We start from the raw sequence: 23,970 nt of genomic DNA on the forward strand, positions 1-23,970 counted from the left end.
CATGCTGCTGTTAGATGAGCCCTCAGGGAGTCCGACATCTGGGTCTTAGTGTCACTTTGGCTACCTGACAAAGTTTTGTGAGCTTCTGCCCCTCTCTGAGCCTCAGTTTCTGCATCTGTAAAATGGGTATCATCATTACAAGGGCTTAAAAGAAGTTGACTTTTTCCCTAAACATCTCCTTTCTCTGCCTGTCATTCATTCCAAAAGCCCACTCTCCTTAACAAGTTCTGGTTAAGTATTCCCTTAGTCAGGTACTCTTGAAAGGTGGCTGGGGGCACAATGCAGTTCTCATCCTCTGGGGGTGGCATGCATTTTTTTGATGCCATCAGGCCCTCCAGCCCCCTTCTCCAGAGCTGGCCCTGCCCCTATAAATTAAGACCTCTTAAGACCTGGCAAGGGTGCTGCCCCCTGTGCCATGCCCAGATGATTCCAACCCAGTAGACTGGAGCCTGGGCAGAGGTGTCAACACAGCATTCCTTTGCTAACAGGAGCCTAAGCTGTCAATTGGCCCAAGCAGGACTCTGCCACTCTGCCACACCACCCTCTATTTCAACCGACACCTGTTGGCTGAGCCCTTACTTTGTGCCAGGCACCTTGCTAGGCTAGAAGGCAGAGAGTGGGCAGAGAGAAAGGTCAGCCACTGCCCCCATTGCTCCCCAGAGACCAGTGGCATCCTCATGCTCATAGCATTCAGGTTCCATGCTAGAAAATCCTCAAGGAGGGAACTTGCCCCTGGCAGCCAGTCAAGGAGGGCAGAGAGGTTCAGCCAGGTCTCCAGGCCCCCTCACCCCCTTCATGAGGTAGCAGTGCCATCAGATGTCTGGTCCAGCAGGCTGAACAGAGAGCATAGTCCCCTCACGTTTAAGGGAAAAGAGGATCCTGGGTTTGCTATCAGGCTCAAAAGCAGGGTGCTGGCAATAAATCAAGAACTGAAAAGCAGTGTCAGTGCTTCAAACTAAATTTCCAAGCCCGGGAAACAATTGCCCATTAAAATCCATCGGAAGAAAAAAAAAAAATCTATTAAAACTTCAGGAGAAATGCTTTGCTATAAATTAGATTTTTCTGCCAACCAGGATAATTCAATAGTTTCCCCTTGACATTCTCGAGATTGCTCTTTGGGGGGATTATGATGCTTTGAAGTTGGGAGCGATTTGTTTCCAAGGAAAGACGAAGAGTGGCGGTAAGAGGGGAAGGAGGGAGGGGTCCTCCTCTGGGGACTCTGTGCCCCGGACAGACATTTTCCCTGATGGCCAGGACTGCAGGGCAGGGCTCTGACCAGGGGATGCTCCAGGCCGCACTTGACTCTGAAACGTGTGTGTGTGCGCGCGCGCGTGTGTGTGTGTGTGTGTGTGTGTGTTTTGGGGAAGATCCTGGGGTCCTCCAGTGTCATCTTAGAGTTAAGGCAGCCTCCGTCTTACAGTTTTTCTAATTAACTGTCTGAAACCTTCCTCAACTCGTATAGAACCAGGGCTGGTTTCAGGTGAAAGGCACCCAGGATCACTTGGTTCTGTGCACAAGCTGGGCAGAGGTGGCTGCCTGTCTCCCACTCTTCCTTTCTTTCTTTTCTGTGCAAGATTCAGCACCAGCAGGACCCTTCCCTTACATCCTGTCTACGTCCTGTGACTGGGGGCTTCAATCCTAGCCCCTGTTCCCCCTGGCCTCTCGGCACAGATCCAACACAGCCATGATACTAGACAGTCTCTGGCTGGCCAAGACCACTCTGGCTGAACAGGCAGCAGGCAGAGGGAGGGCGCCAGGCAAGGGCAGGGATCTGGGAGGACTAGGCCAGAAAGGCCACTGGGTACGAGCCTCCAAGACAACTATGAGGAAGGGCCAAGGGCCCTGAGTCAGGACCTGGGCAGGACAAGGCCCCAACGTCAGCCTGCCTGGCTGTGAATCCTCTACGGGCAAGTCTCAACATTTCCAGGCTTTGATTCTGCTGTCCATTCAATGGGGGTAAGACCAGTATCTACTTTATAAACAGATCTAAGTGCGAAAATGGGTATGACGCCCTAGCACCATGCCTGGCACACAGGGGTGGTAGTTGGTAGTGTCTTAGGATAGCCCTTCCCACCACAGGAAGTGCCCTGCAGGCCTTTTCCTCTCTCCATTCTCTCCACCAGAATTTGCCTGTCTTTGGGGACTTTCCTCCTAAAACAGAACCATGAAGAGGTTCTGTAGAGCCGTGTTGTCTGCCAGGCACCAGCACACAGTTGTGCTACCAACAGTGGGATAGGGTGGTTGGTATCAGAGTTTTCTCACTTTGCAGAGGCCCTGGGAGGTAAGGTGACATTGCTCAAGGTCACATGTCTGGGGGAAGAGGTGTGGAGCTGGGACTGGGGCCCTGGTCAAACCAGTTCAACCACAGAGGCGGTCACTCATCCTAAAATCCATCCATCCATCCATCCTTCTTTTCTTCCTTCCTTCCTCCCCCCACCCCTTCCTCCCTTTCATCTTTCCTCCTTGCTCTCCTCCCATGAATCAGAGCCTCACAATGGCCACTGAGACAGACTGGCAAACTGAGGCAGGGCACTTGGGAGTGATCTTCTTTCCGATATTCTCTGAACCTCAAGGAGGACGATCCTGAGGCCCAGCATAAAGAGGTCAAAGGGGAAGGAAGTGGGAGCATCTGGGAAAGTTTCCACTTAAGCAGCTGTCAGAACAAGCCATTCACTCGGACTCTGCCTGACTCATAGAAGAATTAGGGGCTTTAAAGGTCATCTCGTCCCACCCTCTTTTTGAATCATTTCTTCCACAGGTGCTCCCCCACCCTAGATAACAGGAGGCTCACCACCTCCCAGGGCAGCCCCAGGGTCAGGGTGCTCTTTGCTCCTCCACCCGTGCTGGGGTTCAGACTTGACTTTCTGAGGCAGAGCCCTGGCCCTGAACCCATGCAGGCGGGGTCCAGCCAGCAGCAGTGGGGCAGTGTGCGCCTGCTGCTTCTTATTTGGCCAGGCCCCAGGTTTGGGGAGCTAGTCTGTGTGCAGGGCAGGGGCTTTCTGGAGACTGTATCTCTCCAGAGGGCAGGGTTGAGCTGGCAGGGCAGTGTTCCCTGGGGACCCAGTCCTGTGCCCAGCAGTTTCCCTCAGAGTGGAGGTCAAAGGGAAACTCGAGACAGGGGAACTTTGCTGCCATCTGAAACCAGGCTGGGAGTTCAGCAGACGCGAAATCAAGATCACTGTGTTTGCCTCTAAATGACAAAGTTTCTCCTGAGTTAGCCCCAGGCCAGGGGATGTCCAGGTTTCTGGTTTTGCCTTGGAAGGCATCCCCAGGGGGCCTGCTAGCACCTAGGAAGGCAGGAGGTGGGGGACCTTGGGAGCTGGGAAGGGGCAAGAGATGTGGGGGTTTGGAAACTGAGGCCTTTACCGTTCAATAGCTGTGTGACCTTGAGCAAGTCCCTTAGCATCTCTGAGCCTCAGTTTCCTTGTCTCTGAATGGAGGTAATAGTGGCGCCTGCTTCAGAACCTTGATGGAGGTAACAAGACACGATGCCTGCGAAGTGCCTAACATATAATGAGCGCTCGGAAAGTGCCAGCCTTTGTTACTATTTGCAGCAGACGGGGAAACCCGTGGGAAATCCGGGCGCCTCTGGGAAGCTGGGGGTGGCGGGCCGTCCTTCCCGGAGCCCAGGGGCGGGGCGGGGCGGGGCGTCCCAGGCTGGGCCCCACCTCCTCTGTCCTCCTCCTTGGGGCCCGCGGAGCTTCCTTGTAGCCGCAGCGGCTGAGTCACTGCGGCCCGGCCTGCCTGCCGTTGGCCTTATCGCAAGACGTGCCTACCCCCGAAAGCCCCCGGCCTGCCCGCCGGGCTACGTCTAGTTTGCGCCAAGTCCCCGCGGCAGTTCTGGAAAAACTCCCGGGGCCCATGGGTCTGGGGTGCCGACGGCAATTCTGGACAAACTCCGAGGGCCCCACGGGTCGGGCTGTCTGGAGGTATTCAGGAAGAGTAAGCCCCTTACCTAGAAAACTCGCCCTGTGCCTGCCGGCACAGCGCCCATCTTTCCACCATTAGCTAAACTTTCCTGGGGAGTAAGCGGTGCTCGCTGCAGATTTCTCTCTTAAAATGCGCATTCCCACTCGGCACTTTGAAGTGGAAACCAGAAGACTGGCGAAGGGGGCGGGTGGACCCTAGGAGCCCAGAAGGGTACTGAGGGGCCGGCCCAGGATTGGCTGCCTCTTAGCCCTCTCCCAGCCCCCAGGACTCTAGGGGAAGTGGTGGGTGGGGGAGGGGAAAACAGAGCCGACAGATTCTGTAAACAGAGCCGGTTTGGGCCTCGGCCAAGGACTGGGTGTCCTGGCCCAGGCTGGGTGTGAGGCCCATCCGCGGCTCTCCAGGACACTCCGCCCTGCCCGGCTGCCCCGGAGGTGCCCGGCCCACTGCCAGCTCCAGCCAGGATGTGTCTTCAGTTTGGGGAAGTGGCCAATTCCCACGTGGAGAGTGTGTTCCGAACGGGGGGAGGGGCTTCTCCCTAAGAACCGTCATTGATCATTCATTCTCGCCAAGGGGGCAGATTCAGGCATGGGGGCAGCCTCCGGTCCCTGCAGAGGGCAGAAACTGGTACTAGGTTGTCACCCCACCCCCATCTCCACCTCCCATCCCTCCCCCTGTTCTTCTGCTGAGGGAGGCAGGGTTCCTGTGGGGTGGGAAGCTGAGAAGAGGGGCTCAAGCTCTGAGACCCCTTCAAAACCCAGTCCTGCTCCCTTGGCTTCTTGCCAAGTGTGGTATCCCATGCCCATGGCCTCTCAGGGGTAATTCAGAGAGCAGCGAGGAGTGGAAAGGAGGAAGGGGAGAGGACAGGCAACCAGAGGCACTCAAGGATACCCAGTGTTGGAAGCAATAGCCACTAGCGAGCATGAAGTGGGAAGAGGTGGCTTTGGGCATTGAAGAGAACAGGTGGCTCGGAGATACTGGCTCCTCAGCAGGTAGAGACAGCTGTGGGCTTTGCCTTGAACAAGAACATGCAAGATACTGAGAGGAATCCTGGTGACAGGAGAGGAGGGATGTTGACCAATGAGATCTGTAGGCTGGACCCCAAATGCCAGCCTTAAATTCTGGACTTTGTCATTAGGGCGATGTGCCCCTGGATGATAGTGGGTGAGGTGGACAAAAAAGTGTTCCATGGACACATGTTTGGGAAGCACTATTTTCAAAAAACCTGAACACCATTTACTGCAGGCTTTCTCAGAGCCTTTCTTTCATATGCTAATTAGCGATCATCTTTGTTTTCCAAGAGGGGGCAGGCCCCTTTTCTAAGGGCCACCTAAAGCCCAGCCCCAGGGATCTTGGTGCTCTTCTGAATACACTGGGGCCCAAGGATTAATAAGTGTATCTTACTTGCTGGCTCTGGCCCAAGTGTGATGGATGGCACCTGTAGTCACCAAGGAAAACATGGCTTTCCCAGAAACCCAGATTTAATGACCATCTCCTCAAAGGGCAGTCAGGCTGTAGAAGCCCAAGCAAGAAGCAGTGGTCATAAGAAAAATCTTTACAAATGAGTTTGGCAGACTCATGGCTATGAGTTCCAGTCTTCAGGCGACATCCTGTTTGCCAAATCAGGTCGCCAGGTCAGCAGGGATTCAGAGATACTTGGTCATGGTTAGGGAATCCCATGGCCTATGCAGAGAATACACCGACTAGAGGTTATAGTTGGAACATTAAGGCTGCTTGAGGCTGCATTCAGTGTGGTTCCTCCACTAGGGCTTACCCTGACCGGAGCTTCATATGCCCCAATGTGACTCTGTAGAAAGCACAGGAGCAAAGATAGCCCTTAATAACTGGGCTTTCTCACTGCTGTACTAAAGCAGCGGCATCCATGGTATGCTGCTCAGGGACCCCTCTGACAAAGTGTAACCAACACCAACAAGCCCTGCATCCTCACTGGGAGACATAGGGTGACCAGAAGAACGGCATAGGGAAGAGACCGCAGACCCTAGGGGACCTTCGTGCACTATTCCGCAGCATTCCCTCGGGCTCCTAGAAATCCTAAGGGCACCGAGCAGGGGGCCCCAGAAGCCCTACTTGAGCAGATGGGGATATATGAGCAGGAGCCATGCCCGGGTTCCCTTGTCCTCACAGGCTAGGAAAGCAGTGTGTGTACCTGTATCCTCGCTGTACTTGCAGGCTGCTCTCGTCAACTGTTAGATACCTTGTGGTGATGACATCTTGCGTGTAGGGTGAAAGCGTGCTGAGAAGGGAGAGGTCAGTGGGAGCTAGCACCTCCACGGAAGGGTTCCAAGACGTGGCAGGGTGGGGTCAGCTTTTCCAGTGGCTCGGTTTTAACGGTATAGAGAAGAGAGGACTGGCCTGGCCGGTCTGGCCAGCATCAGGATAGAAGCCTGGAGAGGCTCACAGAGGCATCATCAGCAACTTCTCTGAGGAGCTGCATCTCAGGCTTAGGAATGTCATGTGTCTCATGGGGGCTTGCAGAGCCCCAAGCCCTCCCCTGCATCAAGCCTCACTCTGGCTTTCATGGGCAGGTGAGCCTCCCAAGTCTTCTCCATGTAATTGCCTTTCTTCTTTGCTCACGTCCCTCCCTAGTCTGTCTTTTTCCAGCACTCCAACATGACACTAAAATGGCCTCAGCTGGGTATCACCAGGGTCCTCCTGTCAGATTCATCAAATTTAAAAAAAAAAGAATAGTTTGATCAAGATATAATTCACACACCATGTAACTTGCCTATTTAACTGATACAATTTAATAATTTTTAATATATTCACAGAGTTGTACAATGATGACTACAATCAGTTTCATTAAAAAAAAATTTATAGTTGATTTATCGTGTTCTGTCAAGTTCTGCTGTACAGCAGAGTGACCCAGTTTTATATATATATATACACACACACATATGTATGCATGTGTGTATATATATATATATATATATATATATATATATATATTCTTTTTCTCACATTATCCTCCATCTTGTTCCATTACAAGTGACTAGATATAGTTCCCTGTGCTATGCAGCAGGGTCTCATTGTTTATCCATTCCAAATGCAACAGTTTGCATCTATTAACCCCAGTCCATCCCACTCCCTCCCCTCCCCCTCCCCCTTGGCAATCACAAGTCTCTTCTCCATGTCCATGAGTTTGTTTCTTTTCTATAGATAGGTTCATTTGTGCCGTATATTAGATTCCAGGTATAAGGTCTATCATATGGTATTTGTCTTTCTCTTTCTGACTTTTTTCACTTAGTATTAGAGTCTTTAGTTCCATCTCTGTTGCTGCAAATGGCATTATTTTGTTCTTTTTATGGCTGAGTAGTATCCCATTGTGTATATATACCACATCTTCCTCATCCATTCATTTGTCATTGGACATTCAGGTTGTTTCCATGTCTTGGCTATTGTGCTGCAATGAACATAGGTGTGCATGTATCTTTTTCAAGGAAAGTTTTGTCTGGATATATGCCCAGGAGTGGGATTGCTGGGTCATGTGATAGTTCTATATTTAGTTTTCTGAGGTACCTCCATACTGTTTTCCATAGTGATTGTACCAATCTACATTCCCACCAACAGTGTGAACAATTTCAGAATACCTTCCTCCTCAAAAAACCATGCCCATTAAAAATCATTCTACTTTTCCCCTCATGTCCCACCTGTAGACCTGGATACCCACTAATCTACGTTCTGTCTTTATGGATTTGCCTATCTGGATATTTCATTTAAATGGAGTCACACAACATGTGGTCTTTTGTCACTGGCTTCTTACCACATACGTAATGTTTCCAAGGTTCACCCATGTTGTAGCATATATTAGAATGTCATTCCTTTTTACGTCTGGGTAATATTCCGTTGCATGGATATACTTCATTTCATTTATCCATTCATCACTTCGTGGACATTTAGGCTGTTTCTTCTTTTTGGCTGTTATGAATAATGCTGCTTTGTACATTCACATACAAGTTTTTGTATGGACATATGTTTTCATTTCCTTGGGTGTGTTGCTAGCGTAGAATTGCTGGGTTATATGGTAACTTTATGTTTAACATTTTGAGGAACCATTAGACTATTTCCCCAAAGCAGCTGCACTGTTTTACGTTCCCATGAGCAGAATGTGAGGGTACCAGTATTTCCACATCTTTGCCAACATTTATTATTATCTCTCCTTTTCCTTATAGACATCCTAGTAATGTGACGAAGTATCTCATTATGGTTTGATTTCCTTTTCCCTGATGTTGAATACTTTTTTCAGGTGCTTATTGACCATTTGTACATGTTCTTTGGGGAAATATATATTCAAATGTTTTGCTCATTTTTTTAAAATGAATATTTGTTTGTCTATTATTGAGTCGTAAGGGTCCTTTATATATTCTAGACAAAAGTCTCTTGTCAGAAAAACGATTTGCAAAAATTTTTTACCATCATCCAGGTTGTCTTTAACTATTTTGTGTGTGTGTGTGTGTGTGTGTGTCACACTTGAGGCATGTGGAAGTTCCCAGGCCAGGGATCAATTTGGCACCACAGCAGCCACCCAAGCTGCTGCAGTGACAATGCCAGATCCTTAACCCACTGCCCCAGAAAAGAACATCTCTTTATACCTTCTTGTTGATACTCCCTGCAGCACAATTTTTTTTATTTTGATAAGTCCAATTTATCTCTTTCTTCTTTGGTTGCTTGTACTTTGGATTTGGTAGTTGAGAAACCATTGCCTAATGCAAGTAACAAATGTTTACTCCTATGTTTTCTTTAAAGAGTTTTAGAGTTTTACCTCTTCCATATAGGTCTTTAATCTGTTTTGAGTTAACTTTTCCATATGGTGTGAGGTAGAGGTCCAGCTTCATTCTTCTGCATGTGAATATTCAGTTGTCCCAGTGCTATTTGAAGACAGTTCTGTCCCCCATTGAATTGTCTTGATACCCTTGTCAAAAATTAGTTGACCTTAAATATAAGAGGTTTATTTATAAATTTTCACTTCTGTTGACCTATATATCTGATCTTTAGGCCAGTATCACACAATCTTTTTTTTTTTTGTCGTTTTGCTATTTCTTGGGCCGCTCCCGCAGCATATGGAGGTTCCCAGGCTAGGGGTCGAATCGGAGCTGTAGCCACCAGCCTACACCAGAGCCACAGCAACTCGGGATCTGAGCCGCGTCTGCAACCTACACCACAGCTCACGGCAATGCCGGATCGCTAACCCACTGAGCAAGGGCAGGGACCGAACCCACAACCTCAAGGTTCCTAGTCAGATATGTTAACCACTGAGCCACGACGGAAACTCTTTTTTTTTTTTTTTTTTGTCTTTTTCACACAGTCTTTATTATGCTAGTTTAATACTAAGTCTTGAGAGTTGGATGTGTGAAATCTTCTTCTTATTCCTTTTTTTTGGGTCTTTTTAGGGCTGTACCCATGGTATATGGAGGTTCCCAGGCTAGGGGTCAAATCAGAGCCACCTACGCCACAGCCATTGCAACACCAGATCCGAGCCACATCCAAGACCTATGCCATAGTTTGCAGCAACACCAAATCTTTAACCTATTGAACAAGGCCAGGGATTGAACCCTCATCTTCATGGATACTAGTTGGGTTCTTAACTTGCTGAACCACAATGGGAACTCTGAATCTTCCTTTTTTTACCCCCAGGTTGTTTTAGTTTTTCCAGATATCTTGCATTTTCACATAAATTTTAGGATCAGCTTGTCAGTTTCAGCAAAGAAGCCCATTGGAATTTGATGGGAATTGCATTCCATCTGTATATTACCATCACAGCAACATTAAATCTTCTGATCCATAGACACAGAATGTCTTTCCATTTATTTTGATCTTCTTTAATTTCTTTCACACATGTTTTCAGTATATAACTCTTTTTTTTTTTTTTTTGTCTTTTTTTTTGTCTTTTTGCTATTTCTTTGGGCCGCTCCCACGGCATGTGGAGGTTCCCAGGCTAGGGGTCGAATCGGAGCTGTAGCCACTGGCCATGCCAGAGCCACAGCAACGCGGGATCCGAGCCGCGTCTGCAACCTACACCACAGCTCACGGCAACGCCGGATTGTTAACCCACTGAGCAAGGGCAGGGCCCGAACCCGAAACCTCATGGTTCCTAGTCGGATTCGTTAACCACTGCGCCACGACGGGAACTCCTCAGTATATAACTCTTACACTTCCCTGGTTAAATTTACCCCTAAATATTTTATTCCTTGTGAATTGTTTTCTTAGTTCATTTTTTGGATTATTTTGCTAGAATATAGAAATACAGTTGATTTTTGCGTATTGATCTTGTCAAGTTTGATGACCTTATTTATTAGTTCTAATTGTTGTTTAGTGGATTCTTTAGGATTTTCTATATACAAGATCCTGTCTTCTACGAATAAAGACACTTTTGCTGCTTTCTTCTGATCCAGACGCCTTTCATTTCTTTTTCTTGCCTAACTGCCCTGACTAGAAATTCCATTACGGTGTTGAATAGAAGTGATGAAAGTGGATGTTCTTGTCCTATCCCTGATATTCAGGGGAAGGCACTCAGGCTCACCTCATTAAATAGGATGTTAGGGTTTTTTTTGTGTTTTTACCAGGCTGAGGAAGTTCCTTTCTATTTCTAGTTTGTTGAGTGTTTTTAGAATGAAGAGCTGTTGAATTTTGCCAAAAACTACTGAAGTTATCTTGTGGATTTTGTCCTTTATTCCATTGATATGATTTAATTGCTTTTCAGATGTTCAACCAACTTGCGTTCCTGGAATAAATCACATTTGGTCATGGTTTATAAAGCTTTTTCATATGTCATTGAATTTGGCTTTCTAGTATTTTGTTCAGGATTTTTTATATCTATATTCATAAAATATATTGGTCTGTAGTTTTTTGGTTTTGATACTGACTTGTAGAATGAGTTGGGAAGTGTTCCTCCCTATTAATCTTTTTAAATGACTTATTCTTCATATTGTGAAAATAGGAAAATACAGAAAAGTATAACTAAAATTAACATTACTCATAATCCCACTATGTAGAGGTAGCCCCTGTTAATATTTAAGTGTATTTTCTTCCCATTTTCCCTGTGCTTATAATGTTAAATACAAAATTATATTGTTCTCTGTATAGAGTTTGGTATATTTGGTATACCATTTTGCTTTTTTTTTTTTTTTTTGTCTTTTTTGTGTTCTTGAGCCGCTCCCACGGCATATGGAGGTTCCCAGGCTAGGGGTCGAATCAGAGCTGTAGCCGCCAGCCTACACCACAGCCATAGCAACACCGGATCCTTAACCCACTGAACAAGGCCAGGGATTGAACCAACCTCATGGTTCCTAGTCGGATTCGTTAACCCCTGCGCCACGATGGGAACTCTGTCGTTTTGCTTTTTTTAATGTTAAAATCACATTGGTGAGCTACAGTGGAATATTATTCAGCCATTAAAAGAAATGAAGTACTAATATATTCTACAACATGGATGAACCTCAAAACATCAAACTGAGTGAAAAAGCCAAACACAAAAGGTCATATATTGTATAATTCCATTTATATGAAATATCCATAAATTTAGGTAAATCCCCAGAAACAGGTTGCTCGTTGGCAGGGGCTAGAGAGTGGGAAGGGGTGGTAGGGGGAGTGTGGAATGGAGAGTTTGGAATGCTTTGTGAGTACAGGGTGTCCTTTTGGGGTGAGGATAATGTTTGAAACCAGTTAGTGGTGGTGATGACACAACATTGTGAATATACTAAGTGCCACTGAATTGTTCATTTTTAAATGTTATCTTTATGTTCTGTGAATTTCATCTCGACTTAAAAATTTTCATTTGTGAGCATTAGTATATGTGATTTTAATCTCTTTAAAGTGCGATTTTAAAATATTTTATTAGATTTAAAAAATTACAACATGTGCATATTTTCTTGTTATGAAGTAAAATAATAGTTAAGGTTTATGTGCAAATCTCAGAATCCCATAATGATTTCTCAGTAGCTACAAAGTGTTTCATTAAGGATATGCCTTATTATATATCTAACTCATCTAAAAATTATTATTATTATATATTATACTCTAATGAAGATCCTTTAAATTGTTTCTTAGAAGTGAGTTATTATTTCCTAAGAATCATTTACTTAGGCTGGATTCCTAGAAGTAAGTGTTTGGGTCAAAAGAGAGTGCACTGCCATTTTTTTTAGCTTCAAAAATTCTTATATTTTAAATAAATCTTTGCTGGGAAAGGCAAAAATAGAAAGCTTTATAAGATACTATACTATGGGGAAATATCATCACAATTTCAGGATAGAGAAAAATTTAAGTTAGGCACACTCAAAAAACCCATAAAGGGAGTTCTCGTGGCTCAGTGGGTTAAGAACCTGACTATTATCCATGAGGATGCGGGTTCGATCCCTGGCCTTGCTGAGTGGATTGCTGATCTGGCATTGCAGCAGACTACCACGCAGGTCACAAATGTGGCTTAGATCCTGCGTTTCTGTCTCTGTGGGTAGACTGGTGGCTGCAGCTCCTGTGTGACCCCTAGCCCAGGAACTTCCCTGTACCACAAATGCAGCCCTAAAAAGCAAAAAACGAACAAAAAAACTCATCAAATTAATGAATAAATAGAATTATATTCCAATGAAAATTTCCTATTCATCACTTTGCAGGAGTAAAGTGGTGGAGTTCCTGTTGTGGCTCAGTGGGTTAAGAACCTGACATACTGTCTGTGAGGATGCAGGTTCAATCCCTGGCCTCGCTCAGTGGGTTAAGGATTGGGCATCACCAGAAGCTGCAGCATAGGTCACAGATGCAGCTCAGATCTGATGTTGCTGTGGCTGTTGTGTAGGCTGGCAGCTGCAGCTCTGATTAGACCCCTAGCTGGGGAACTTCCGAATGCCTTGGGTGTGGCCCTAGAAAGACAACAAAAAAAATATGAGCCAAGGATGCATTTCTAGAAACTGTATTCAAAGAAGGTAGAAGAATGAAATAATAAGCATAAGAGAAGAAATTAGTGCACAATGTTGTAAATAATAATACTTTAATTAATAAAAAATACATTAAGGAGTTCCTGTTGTGGTGCAGTGGTTAACGACTCTGACTAGGAACCATGAGGTTGCAGGTTCGATCCCTGGCCTCGCTCAGTGGGTGAAGGATCCAGCGTTGCCAAGTGAGCTGTGGTATAGGTTGCAGACACGGCTCGGATCTGGCATTGCTGTGGCTGTGGTGTAGGCCAGTGGCTATAGCTCCGATTCGACCCCTAGCCTGGGAACTCCATATGCTGTGGGAGCAGACCTAGAAAAGGCAAAAAGACCAAAAAAAAAAAAAAAAAAAATTAAAAAAGAGAAGAGGTTGGTGAAATAAAAACCATACAATAGAATTTTTTGAGTACTAAACTTTGTTTTTCAAAAAAGGAAATTGATGAAACTCTGGTGAGACTCACAAAGAGAGAATAAACAAATAAATAATAAGAAGAATGAAGAAGGGAACATTACTAGAGATCCTATACATGTTTAAAAGATACTAAGAAATAACAAAAAAACAAACAACCCACTTACAAAATGGGCAGAAGACCTAAATAGACATTTCTCCAAAGAAGACGTACAACCAGTTGGCACATGAAAAGATGCTCAATACTGCTAATTTTTAGAGAAATGCAAATCAAAGCTCCAGTGAGGTACCTACCACCTCACATCAGTCAGTGGCCACCATTAAAAAATCTCGAAGAAAAAAATGCTGAAGGGGATGTAGAGAAAAGGGAACCCTCCTTCCCTTTTGGTGGGAATGTAAATTGGTGCAACCACTATGGAGAACCTTATAGCAGTTCCTATAAGGTTCTATTAAAAATAAAGTTACCATATGATCCAGCAATCCCACTCCTGGGCATATATCCGAAAAAGACACACACTCTAATTTAAAAAGACACATGCACCCCAATGTTCATAGCAGCCCCATTTAAAATAGCCAAGACATGGAATCAAACTAAGTGTCCTTCAACCAATAAATAAAGAAGATGTGATATACACAATTGAATACTACTCAGCCATAAAAAAGAATGAAATAATGCCATTTATAGCAACATGGATGGACCTAGAGATTACCGTACTAAGTGCAGTAAGAAAGCGAAGTACAGATACCATATGATATCACTTATATATGGAATTAGACACAAATGAACTTATTTACCAAATACAGACTCACAGACATAGAAAACAAACTTAGGGTTACTAAAGGGGAAAGAAGGGTGGAGGAAGGATAAATTACGAGGTTGGGATTAGCAGATACACACAACTATATATAAAAAATAAAAAATGAAGTCCTACTGTATAGCACATACTCAATATTGTATAATAAACCATAATGGGAAAGAATATGAGGAAAAATGTATATATATATTTATATAAAAATGTGTGTATATATATATATCACTTTGTTATACACCAGAAACTAACAAAGCATTGTAAATCAACTTTACTTCAATTTTTTTTTTTACTTCAATTTTACAACTTTTTAAGGTAAGGAGTTCCTGTTGTCACTCAATAGGTTAAGAACCCAACATAGTGTCTGTAAAAATGTGGGTTTAATCCCTGGTCTTGCTCAGTGGGTTAAGGATCTGGTGTCATGAGCAGCAGCATAGGTCACAGGTGCTTCTTAGATCTGGCATTGCTGTGGCTGTGGGCCAGCTCCAGCTGCACCTGCAGCTCCAATTTGACCCCTAGCCCAGGAACTTCCATATGCTACAGGTGAGGCCCTAAAATTAATAAAAATTAAAAATTAAAAAATTGAAAATAAAAAAAGATACTAAGACATATTATGAACAACTTAATGCCAACAAAGGTAAGAAGTTTAAATGAAATAGAAAAACACCAAAAAATAATAATTTATCAAAAGTGACTCATGAAGAAATGGAAAATCTGAATAGCCCCATAACTGTTAAAGAGATTGAGGGAGTTCCCGCTGTGGTGCGGTGGGTTAATAATCCAGCTTGTCTTGTGGAGGCACTGGTTTGATCCCTAGTGCAGTGGGTTAAGGATCCAGAGTTGCTGCAACTGTGGTGTGGGTTGCAGCTCCGGATCAAATTTGATCCCTGCCCCAGGAACTTCTATGTGCCACAGGGGTGGCCCAAAATGATTAAGTAAAGAGGTAAAGAAGAACACTGGAAAATTTTAAAAGAGAGATTGAATCAGTATTTATTTATTTATTTAAAATTGAAATATAGTTGATGCACAATATTACATAAGTTACAGATGTACAACATAATGATTCACAAATTTTAAAGTTATATTCCATTTAGTTTCTATAAAATACTGGCTGTATTCCCTGTGTTGTACAGTACATCCTTGTGACTTATTTATTTTATACATAATAATTAGTACCTCTTAATCCCATACTCCTATCTTGCCTCTCCCCTTCTCTCTTTCCCCACTAGTAACCACGAATTTGTTCTCTATATCTGTGGGTCTTTTTCCTTTTTGTTATATTCACCAGTTTGTTTGATATTTTACTTTTTAGATTCCGTGTATAAGTGATATCATGTGGTATTTATCTTTCTCTGTTGATTTATTTTACTTAGCATAATACCCTCCAAGTCCATCCATGTAGTTGCAAACAGCAAAATTTCATTCTTATATATGGCTGAGTAGTAGTCCATTGTGTGTATGTCTTTCCTTGTGTGTGTGTGTGCGCGTGTGTGTGTGTAGACCACATTTTCATGAAAACAACCTAAATGTTCATCAACAGAAGAATGGATAAAGAAAAAGTACATATACACAATGGAATACTACTCAGTCATAAAATGATGGAAATAATGCCATTTGCAGCAATATGGATGCAACTAGAGATTATCATGCTAAGTGAAGTAAGTCAGAAAGAGAAAGACAAATACCCTATGATATCACATACACAGAAGCTAAAATGTAGCACAAATGAACTTACCTACAAAACAGAAACTGACTCACAGAGGTATCTACAAAACAGAAACTGACTCACAGAGGTAGAGAACAGACCTGTTGTTATAGGGGGAGGAGGGTAGGGGAGAGATGGAGTGAGAGTTTGGGGTTAGCCACTGCAAAGTATTATATGTAGAATGGATAACAACAAGGTCCTAGGGTATAGCACAGAGAACTATATTTAATATAGCTGTGTTCTGTCCTGTGATAAAGCATAAAGGAAAATAATATTTTGGGAGTTCCCTTCGTGGCTCAGTGGTTAACAAATCCAACTAGGATCCATGAGGTTGCAGGTTGGATCCCTGGCCTCGCTCAGTGGGTTAAGGTTCCCGCATTGCCATGAGCTGTGGTATAGGTCGCAGATGCGGCTCGGATCCTGCGTTGCTCTGGCTGTGATGTAGACTGGCAGCTACAGCTCTGATTAGACCCCTAGCCTGGGAACCTCCATATGCCCCAGGAGTGGCCCCAGAAAAGGCAAAAAGACAAAGTAATAATATAATAATAATAATATTTTTTAAAAGAATGTAAAAATTTAACTGGGGGGATGCGCTGGTGTTGTGGGATGGAAATCCTATAAAATTGGATTGTGATGATCATTGTACCACTATAAATGCAGTAAATTCATTGAGTAATAAAAAAAGGAATGTAAAAAAAAAAAATTTTTTTTTCCCACTGTACAGCAAGGGGGTCAGGTTATCCTTACATGTATACATTACAATTACATTTTTCCCCCAGGAATGTAAAAAATTTAAAAAAGAATGCTGCAATGAACACTGGGGTGCATGTATGTTTTTAAACTGGTGTTTTTGTTTGTTTTCAGATATGTACCCATGAGTGGAATTGATGGCTCATATGGTAGTTCTATTTTTAGTTTTTTGAGAAACCTCCATACTGTTTTCCACAGTGGCTGCACCAATTTACATCCCCACCAATAGTGTACAAGGGTTCCCTTTTCTCCACATCCTCACCAGCATTTGTTGTTTGTGTTGTTTTTAATGATAGCCATTCTGACAGGTGTGAGGTGATATCTCATTGTGGTTTTAATTTGCATTTCTCTGATGATTAGTGATGTTGAGCATCTTTTCATATGCCTGTTGGCCATCTGTATGTCCTCTTTGGAGAAGTGTCTATTCAAGTCTCCTTTTAATCAGTTGTTTTTTGATGTTGAGTTGTATGAGCTGCTTATATATTTTGAATAGTAACCTCTGACTGGTCATATCATTTGCAAATATTTTCTCCCATTCAGTAGGTTGTCTTTTCATTTTGTCAATGGTTTTCTTTGCTGTTAAAAGCTTTTAAGTTTAATTAGGTCCTATTTGTTTATTTTTGCTTATATTTCCTTTGCTTTAGGAGACAGATCAAAAAATATTGCTATAATTTATGTCAAAGAATGTTGTGTATGTTTTCTTCTAGGAGTTCTGTGGTTTCTGGTCTTACATTTATTTAGGTCTTTAATTCATTTTGAGTTCATTTTTGTATATGGTGTAGAATGTTCTGTTTTCATTGCTTTGCTTGTACATGTCCAGTTTACCCAGCACCACTTATTGAAGAGACTGACTTTTTTCCATTGTATATTCTTGTCTCCTTTGTCATAAATTAGTTCACCATAAGTGTGTGAGTTTATCTCTGGGGTCTCTAGACCGTTCCAATGATCTATGTGTCTATTTTGGTACCAGTACCATACTGTTTTGATGATTGTTGCTTTGTAGTATAGCCTGCAGTCAGGGAGTGTGATTCCTCCATCTCTGTTCTTCTTTCTCAACACATTTTGGCTACTCAGAGTCTTTTGTGCATCCATATAAATTTTAAAATTATTTGTTCTAGTTCTGTGAAAAATACCCATGGTCTGTAGATTGATTGCCTTGGGTACTATGGTCATTTTAACAATATTAATTCTTCCAGTCCATGAACACAGTATATCTTTCTGTCTGTTGGTGTTATCTTCAGTTTCTTTTATCAGTGTCTCATAGTTTTCCAAGTACCTCCTTAATTATGTTTTACTTTCTTAGGTAGGTTTATTCCTACATATTTTATTGAATCAGTAATTTAAAGTCTTCCCACAAAGAAAACTCCAAATACAGAGAGCTATAGCTAGGAAATATAGTGAATATTCAGTGATAATAAAATTTCATTCATACGCAATCTGTCCTAGAAGTTTAGACGTTTCTACTCCCAAAGAACCAAAATTATCCTCCTCAACTCATTTCATGAAACTAATATGACCCTGACCCCCAAATCTGAAAGGATCAATATAGGAAAGTGAAAGGTCTGTCTCACTTATAAACGTAGGTATAAAAACTCTACACAAACTACTATTAAGCAAAATTTAGCATCATACAAAAAGGATAGTGGATATGACCAAATTACAATTAATCCAATGAATTCAAGTTTTGTATAGTATTCAAAAATGCTAATGTATTACTACACTAGCAGATTAAAGGAGAAAATATTATGGTTATCTCAATAGATGCCAAAAATTTTTGCCAAACTGGAAGCGTAAAGAACATTCCTTAATTTTATAAAGGGTGTTTTAAAAAAACAGAACCAATGCAAGCATCATACTTAGTGGTAAAACAATGAAAGTTTTCTCTTTGGAAGTGGAACAAAACAAAGATATCCATTACTACCACTTTCATTCAATATTTTACTGGAGGTTCTGGCCGGCCTAGTGAAGAAAAAAAAAGAATAAAGATTGGAAAAGGAAGAAACAAAAATACCATTATTTATAGATGATAGGATAGTATACAGAGGAAATAAAAATAATCTATAGATAATTAGAATTATCAAAAGAGGGAATTCCCATTGTGGGTCAGCAGAAACGAACCCAGCTAGTATCCATAAAGATGTGAGTTTGATCCCTGGACTAGCTCTTGAGTTAAGGATCTGGCATTGCTATGGGCTGTGGTGTAGGTAGCGGATATGGCTCCAATTTGATCCCTAGCCTGGGACTTCCATATGCTGCAGGTGTGGCCAAAAAATGCACACACACAAAAAAATTATTATGAGTTCATCAAATTTCCTGGATTTTAAATCAGTTCATCTAACAGTAGCAACAAAGAGAAAACTTTAAAAACATAGCATTTGTAATATAATTTAAAAATACCAAATCACTAGGAATAAATCTAATAAAAATGGAGTAAATCTCCAGTGCAAAAAAAAAGTATTATTGACAGAAAGTAAGGATCTTAATGAATGGAGATATGGTGTTCATGGATTAGAAGACTCAATATTACAAAGATTGTCAGTTCTTCCTAAAGTAATCTACACATTCAATTTTATTTCTAATAAAAGTTCATTGGGTTTTTTTGGGGGAACTTGACAAGATGATTCTTAAATTTATATGGACATGCAAAAGGTCAGAATAGCTAAATTGTTCTAGAGAAAGAATGAGGCTAGATGAATTGCCGTACCAGATTACTATATGCCTATACTAATTAGGACAGTGAGACACTGATTTGGGGAGACGATCCAGTGGAATAGAGAGGAAATTATGACATGGACCTGCCCATATCCAAATGCTTGATTTGTGACAGAAATAGCATGCATAGCAGTGGCAAAAAGACACCCTCAGTAGACTTGGCTGGCGCACTTGGATATTCAAATCAAAAAAGAATGAAATTGGACCCCTATCTCACACCATACACCAAAATCAACTCTAGGAGCATATGGACCTAAATATAAAAAGCAAAATTATAAAGTTTTAAAATAATAATGTAGAAGAATGTCTTCATAATCTTGGGGAAGGAAATTTTTTAAACAAAGCACAAAAAGCAATACTACAAAAGAAAAATGGGGAGTCCCTGCTGTGGCACAATGATCAGTGGCATCTTGGGAGCACTGGGACACAGGTTCAATCCACGGCCCGGGCATTGCTGCAGCTATGGCCTAAGTCGCAGCTGTGGCTTAGATCTGATCCCTGGCCCAGGAACTCCATATGTTAGGGGATGGCCAAGAAAAAAAAATAAAGATGGATAAAATGAATTTCTTTTCATCAAAGACATTGAGAGAGTGAAAGTGCAGGCTGGAGAGTAGCAGAAGATAATTGCAACAGATAAAACTAACAAAGTGCTTTCATCCAGAGTCTGTATAGAACTCATAAGAATTAATAATAAAAGACAAAGCAGTAGAAAAAATGGGCAACTCAAGCTCGTCAAGTTGTATACCTTAAATATACACCGCTTTTTCTGTCAGTCATACCTCAGTAAATTGTTTTTAGTTTTTGTTGTTGCTGTTTTGTTGTTTTGTTGTTTTTGTCTTTTTACCATTTCTAGGGCTGCACCTGCGGCATATGGAGGTTCCCAGGCTGGGGTCCAATTGGAGCCGCAGCTGCCAGCCTACACCAGAGCCACAGCAACACAGGATCCCAGCCACATCTGCAACCTACACCACAGCTCACGGCAACGCCGGATCCTTAACCCACTGAGCGAGGCCAGGGATAGAACCTGCAACCTCATGGATCCTAGTTGGATTTGTTAACCATTGAGCCACGATAGGAACTCCAGTAAAGTGTTTTTAAAACAAATAAATAAGTAATAATCTAAAAGGTATCCTGGCCAAAAGAAAAAGAAAAATGGGCAAAAGATAGGCACTCTGAAAAATAAGAAACTCAAAGTCCAATAAAATTTTTTAAAAAGTACTCAATTTCTTTGGTAATGAAGGAATTACAAATTAAAATCATGATGAAAACAAAACAAAATCATGATGAGATACGACACACTTATCAAATTGACTAAAATTTAAAAGTCACAATACCAAGTATTAGCAAAAACATTTATCCTTGTAAATTTACACAAATTTGTACAACCACTTAGGAAAACAGTTCAGCATTATTCAGTTAAGCTGAGAATAACATACTCTATGACCCATTACTAGGCAAATATCCTACAGAAAAGAGTGTTTATAGAACCGGAAACATGGACAAGAATGACCATAGAAGCTTAGGTTATAGTAGCCTTGTCATAGGTCAGTTTCCCAGGGATCAGATACTGCAGTAGAGTTTGGGATGCAAGATATTTATTAGAAATATTAGGGGAGTTCCCATCATGGCTCAGTGGTTAATGAATCCGACCAGGAACCATGAGTTTGCAGCTTTGATCCCTGGCCTCAGCTCAGTGGGTTGAGGATCCGGCATTGCCGTGAGCTGTGGTGTAAGTCGCAGACGTGGCTCAGATCCCACATCGCTGTGGCTCTGGTGCAGGCCAGCAGCGGTAGTTCCAATTGGACCTCTAGGCTGGGAACGTCCATATGCCACGAGTACAGCCCTAAAAACAAAACAAACAAACAAACAAACAAAACAAAAATTTAGGAGTCACCGTCTATGAAAGGAAGAGAGAGGAAACAGAACTGAACCGAAGTCAAACTGTGATGAAAGTTCAACAAAGTCTAGGCCATCCTGGTAGGAAACTGAAGCAAGTATTCTGCACCTGAATTCGATATTGGATGAAACTGGCCCAGCCTCTGTATCCTTGTCTTATTCCGTCACATGGTACAAGCTGCTCCGGGAAGGGGCGCCACACTCCCTGCAGCTCAGGTGGACCTTGAAGAAGGTCTTAGCCACAGGTTTCTGCTGATCACACTCCCTGCCAGTGGACAGGGGGGGACCTGTGTGGCACATCTTTGCATCTGCCACCGCGACCTAAATGTCTGTGAGTTGAAGAGAGCATAAACGGTGCTGTGTTCATACAAGATACCCCGAACCCCCAGCATTTCCTCACGTATCTCCCGTCTGTTCCAGGGCAGGCAGTGATCCCATCTTCACCAACACTTAATTCGGTCAGTGTTTCAGAATTCTGGCTCTTCGAGCATGTGCTCTAATTAGTATTTCCCTAATGACAAATGATGTCGAGCACCTTCTCGTGTGTTTGTTGCCAAAGTTATCTTCTTTGGTAAAGTCTTCTTTAATCCAAGTCTTTGGCTTATTTTTTTTCTTTTTTTTTTTTCTTTCTTTCTTTCTTTTTTTTTTTTTTTTTTTTGTCTTTTTGTTGTTGTTGTTGTTGTTGTTGCTATTTCTTGGGCCGCTCAAGCGGCATATGGAGGTTCCCAGGCTAGGGGTTGAATCGGAGCTGTAGCCACCGGCCTACGCCAGAGCCACAGCAACGCGGGATCCGAGCCGCGTCTGCGACCTACACCACAGCTCACGGCAACGCCGGATCATTAACCCACTGAGCAAGGGCAGGGACCGAACCCGCAACCTCTTGGTTCCTAGTCGGATTCGTTAACCACTGCGCCACGACGGGAACGCCTGGCTTATTTTAAACTTGAGTTGTATGTCATTTTTGTATAATATTTGAGTATGTAATTTTGTATATGGGTCATACATACAGGCTCTTAATCCATACCATTAATTTTTTGTTGGGCTGTGGTGTAAGGGTCAAAGTTCATTACGTTGCATATGACTGTCTCATAGTTCCAGCAAGATTTGTTGGAAAGATTGTTCCCCATTGAGTTGTCTTGGTTCTGACAACCAATTTGAAAACCAATTCATCAGGTGTTGTATGGGTCTATTTCTATTTTTACACCAATATCATACTTTCCACACTAGCCTTTTAATTTACCTGAATTCATTTGGTGTAAGAGCTAAAGTTAAAACCTGGATTTTTTTTTTCCCCCTGGGGTTGGCAGGGATTAAGCTTTTCATCGCTACTCTTTGGAGGGGGTTCGTTATATATAGATTTATTATGCCCCATATAAGAGTATTTCTGAGCAATTCTTTTTCATTGACGTGACTGTGGTTCTAGGGTCAGGTCTATGAAGAGTGTTTTGATTGCTATTCCTACCTGGGAGTAAAGAAGGAGCCCACAGTTCCACCTGCTGTGGAAAGACTGCCTCCCCAGACCTCCAGACCACCATCAGCAGGAGTGAACAGGGCTCCTGACAAGCGCTCCCTCCTCCGACCTCCTGAAAAACCCTGCCTCAGGCCCCTCAGGCTGCTCTCATCAGTCCCTTTATCCCTATGCAGATCAGGCCCCCCAGAGTCCCAGAATTCCCAGGGCATCGTTACCCCAGGATTCTACGTCCCACATGGCTCCGTATTTCCCTCTTTGACCCCATCGCCTCCCTATCCCACGTCCAGAAACTCGTGGTTTGGCATCAGTCAACTTGCCCCTGTCTTCAACCTCATTTTGAAATGTTCCTTTTGCTTTCTTGCTCTAATGGAAGACTGCCTCTCCCATAACCATTCCACTCGCCTTGCAGCCTCTCAAGGGGTGGCGTTTTTCCCTCCTGCAGTCCTTGTGTCCCTGGGTCTAGGGCTGCGACGTGCCCATTTTGCTCCTTAGTGCCACCTCTAGACAGTTTGCCCTCCTTCTCAGGAAAACCCATGTCATCAGATGCGACCACCCATTTCTCCCCCTTTCTGCTGTCGTTTATCGACCTCCGAGTCCCTCCTCATCATGCCTTACAGATGGTAACTCCTTGCCCACAGTTACCCTCTCTAAGGCCACTCGAGCCTTAGTTTTTGTCATGATCCTGGCTTCCACAGTACCTCAGCCTCTCACTCCCATCCCCAGACTTTACCTGCAAAGCACTCCATTCATCATCTCAGTTTGAAACATCCCACTGTCTGATAAACACTGCCTCTCACTCCAGCTCCCTCCCTCTAGTACCCCTACTGCCACAGTTCTTCCAGGGACCCAGCAAGTGTTTCTCTTCACGCTTTCCTCCTTCCCCAGCCCAGGGTCCACAATCCAGTATTATACTCTCTCCCTTGCCCCTCACTGTGCTACAGGCACCTGGCAAAACCACATCCCTGGTGAAACGCAACCCTTTTCCTACCGTATATCTGCACCCACAGGCTGCCCAGGATTGAGAAATAACCTCAGTTGAGCTGACCAGTCTCACTTTATTTATTCAGCTAGGTTTTTGGTTTTTTTTTTAATTCTTGAGAATTTTTAGAATTATTATTATTTTTTTTTTTTTTGTCTTTTGTCTTTTTTTTTTTTTTTTTTTTTTTTTTTTTTTTTTTTTTTTTTTTTGTTGTTGTTGTTGTTATGGTTGCTATTTCTTGGGCCGCTTCCGCGGCATATGGAGGTTCCCAGGCTAGGGGTTGAATCGGAGCTGTAGCCACCGGCCTACGCCAGAGCCACAGCAACGCAGGATCCGAGCCGCGTCTGCAACCTACACCACAGCTCACGGCAACGCC

The 23,970-nt window shown here is 43.1% G+C and overlaps 1 protein-coding gene across 2 annotated transcripts in view; it reads left to right on the forward strand.

The window, feature by feature from the left end:
* JADE2 (jade family PHD finger 2) overlaps positions 1–23,970 on the forward strand; it is a 145,949-nt gene that overhangs the window by 44,052 nt on the left and 77,927 nt on the right. The gene's annotated exons all lie outside the window — the stretch shown is intronic.

The sequence above is a fragment of the Sus scrofa genome, chromosome 2, assembly GCF_000003025.6.
Source record: "Sus scrofa isolate TJ Tabasco breed Duroc chromosome 2, Sscrofa11.1, whole genome shotgun sequence".
Lineage (NCBI taxonomy): Eukaryota > Metazoa > Chordata > Mammalia > Artiodactyla > Suidae > Sus > Sus scrofa.